This window comes from Apis mellifera (assembly GCF_003254395.2).
Source record: "Apis mellifera strain DH4 linkage group LG15 unlocalized genomic scaffold, Amel_HAv3.1 GroupUN_165_associated_to_Group15, whole genome shotgun sequence".
NCBI classification, from domain to species: Eukaryota; Metazoa; Arthropoda; class Insecta; order Hymenoptera; family Apidae; genus Apis; species Apis mellifera.
This window is the reverse complement of record NW_020555853.1, coordinates 2,501-5,948: the sequence shown is the minus strand read 5'-3', so window position 1 is coordinate 5,948 and position 3,448 is coordinate 2,501. Positions and strand designations below refer to the sequence as shown.

At 48.5% G+C, this 3,448-nt stretch overlaps 1 non-coding gene and 1 pseudogene across 1 annotated transcript; both read left to right on the top strand.

Annotated features, from left to right (window-relative positions):
- The first annotated feature begins 388 nt into the window (after positions 1–388).
- On the top strand, positions 389–541 carry LOC113219356. The gene has a single exon (XR_003306401.1). It is a non-coding gene; the product is annotated as a 5.8S ribosomal RNA (ribosomal RNA).
- Positions 542–1,971: 1,430 nt separating this feature from the next.
- The window catches only part of LOC113219357, a 3,520-nt pseudogene continuing 2,043 nt past the window's right edge, over positions 1,972–3,448 (top strand).

Genomic DNA, 3,448 nt, shown 5'->3' with positions numbered 1-3,448 from the left:
TGAAACGTTATTCGTTCAGAGGGGAATATCGAATCTGTGTTACACAGAGAGAGAAGAGAGGTCGTCGTGTCGTGAGTCGGACACCCGTACCGTAGCGAATATTCGCTTCGGAAATTGGGAGGAAAGACCGCTCGAGACCGATCGAATTTTTCGTGTCCCATCGATCTTTTCGAATCTTTTCATCGAGATATACGTACCTGAACGAATTATTAGTTTTCAACATCGATTTTTTTTAGCGTATGGGCTCTGCGACCATGCTTCGAACGAGTCGTTCTCTCCAGGTTGAGCGCCGGTTTGAAGAGAGAGAGAGAAAAGATTCAGTATCGGGGTAATCCTCGTCGTTTCTTTATAAAAGTAAAGAAAAAAAAAAATTTTACATAAATACGATTACCCTGAACGGTGGATCACTTGGCTCGTGGTCGATGAAGAACGCAGCTAATTGCGCGTCAACGTGTGAACTGCAGGACACATGAACATCGACATTTCGAACGCACATTGCGGTCCACGGATACAATTCTGGACCACGCCTGGCTGAGGGTCGTTCACGTAACCCAAATACTGCTTGCGTTGCGTATTGGTTATTCTTCGTACATTTGATCCTTTTCTCCTTCTTTTGTAATCCCCGCCGTCGTTCTTAAATCGAACGTTTCCGAGTCGGGTGTCAAAAATCGGAGTTGGACAAATTATAAGGAGAAGAAGATGCGCGACGTACGAGCGATTGTTGGACGTTCGTTGGCGTTCGTCGCGGTCGTGACCGGAGATAACAGAATCGAAATACATGTGCTCGCGTGTGGTACGAGGAAATCGTATTCACGAATTCAAGACATGTCACGGACTTGCGTGATGTTCTCGGTGTCGTGAGTCGTCCGTTTCATATAACTGATGACCCCCGTGTTCACCGCTTCGTGCTTGTTTTTCGTACCCGCCACTGTTCGATTCGTCCATTTGGATCACGAATACATACCGCGCCCTAACGTCGTCTGAAACTATATTTCTGCGATACCGTGAGAAAAGGATAAATAATGGGTTTAATCGAGGAGAGGGAAGAAAATCCCACCATCCCTTGATGGCGTGCGATGTTTGCCGTGCGTTGAGATGTGAGAAAGAGAGAGAGGAGAAGGAGAGAGAAAAGGCCCAGGATCGGAATACCACTCCGTTCTTCGTGTTTGTCATACTCTGTCGGAACTGTGCTGGACCGTACATCAACGTGCACGCGAGTCCTTAAGCGATACCAGTTTCGTATCAGAGATCGAAGACTCCACGAGGATTAAGGGATACGTATGAGGAGAGTACGATTCTCTTTGGCGAGCTCTTTCATTCTTTTCTTTTTTTTTTTTTTTTCTTCTTTCGAGACCGAAATTATGGATCTCCGCGCCGAGGAGATTCCTGATCTAGTGTTGGTCATCCATGCTTTTCGTTGTCTATCGCGGACGGTATCCATGTCGTCGTCCAGTCCCCGGAAAGGCTTCGTGATATTTTTCTTGCGTGGTTTCTACTTACTCACTTACCCGAGGTTTTTTAAAAGTAGAACGCTGGAATTGTCAACGGGAAGCTAAATAGAGGACGGGCGTTAAACGAACCGACATTCGGTATTTGGTGAGTCTTGGCTCTAACAGATACGACACGATAATTGACTATGTGCGGTGCATATTTAACACTACGATTGCTAAAAGGAGGAATATTCTTTTCTTCGCATGTTATATACTCTTGTTGCTTTTTTGAAAAAAGAGAAAGAGAGATATATCTAGCGAAGTCAAGGGGGTAATACGATGGTGGGTATATTCGAGTGAGAAAATTCTTCTTCCATTTCGATTTTTTTTTTTCCTTTTTTTCTTCCCTCTATTCGAATTTAATTTTAAAAAGAGGGATGAAAAGGAAAGGAGAGAAAAAAACCTTCTCTCGTTAACTTCTTTCTTATCTTCTCATGGTACACGCACATGTCGCGAAAATAATTTTTCGCTTATACTAGAAAGACACCTCAATAGGCGAGTACCCGTGAATAAGCATATAATAAGCGAGGAAAAGAAACTACAAGATTCCTTATAGCGGCGAGCGAACAGGAATGAGCCACACTGAATCCCGCGTACCGCCGCTGGGAAATGAGTTCGGAGGATCCGTTATCCCTGATGTCGAACTGCGTCCAAGTCCATCTTGAATGGGCCATTACCCGTAGAGGGGCCAGGCCGTATGACCGGTACGCTTCGGAGATCTCCTTAAGTCGGTGCTGAAGTCAGCCCTATGTGGTGTAAACTCCACTAAGGCTAAATACTACACGAGACCGATAGCGAACAAGTACCGTGAGGAAAGTTGAAAAGAACTTTGAAGAGAGAGTTCAAGATAGTAAACCGTTCAGGGTAAACCTGAGAAACCCAAAAAGATCGAATGGGAGATCATCGCAACGGTGCGGCTCCCGTTGTGCGCGATGCTCCGGATGAATCCTCGGGTCATCGCGAGGCACACCACCTCGGCTCGAATGTTCCGGCATCTAGCGTGCACTTCTCCCCTAGTAGAACGTCGCGACCCGTTGTTGTCGGTCTAACGGCCCGAGAGGCGCCTGTCGCGTCGCTTCGCGCGCACGCGCAGACCCTCGGTCGCCTGGCGGCTGCACGACGGTACTCGCACGGTATCGGGCCGCAACCAATCCATTTTTTTCGAATGTGTGTGCGTCAGCCCGCCGCAAGCTCGGTCAGTTCTTACCCGGAGGCACGGACCTGTGCCGTCCCCGGCCTGGCCAGCTGTAGCAGCGTGTCCTTGGACTGGCCAAGACTCGAATTACCGGTCGCGACGCTATGCTTTGGGTACTCTCAGGACCCGTCTTGAAACACGGACCAAGAGTCTAACATGTGCGCGAGTCATTGGGATCAAAAACCTAAAGCGAAATGAAAGTGAAGATCGGACTTGTGCCGATCGAGGGAGATGGGCCGCGTAACTTATGCGGCCCGCACTCCGGGCGTCTCGTTCTCATTGCGAGAAGAGGCGCACCTAGAGCGTACACGTTGGGACCCGAAATGAGTGAACTATGCCTGGTCAGGACGAAGTCAGGGGAAACCCTGATGGAGGTCCGAGCGATTCTGACGTGCAAATCGATCGTCGGAACTGGGTATAGGGCGAAAGACTAATCGAACCATCTAGTAGCTGGTTCCCTCCGAAGTTTCCTCAGGAAGCTGCACTCGACCGTTCTCATCGAACGCGTACGAGTCTCATCTGGTAAAGCGAATGATTAGAGGCCTTGGGCGAACGACCTCAACCTATCCAAACTTTAAATGGGTGAGATTCTGGCTTGCTGATCATGAAGCCACGAGATTTTGGATCAGAGTGCCAAGTGGCCAATTTGGTAAGCAGAACTGGCGCTGTGGGATGAACCAAACGCAGAGTAAGGCGCCTAAGTCGACGCTTATGGGATACCATGAAAGGCGTTGGTTGCTAAGACAGCAGGACGGTGGCCATG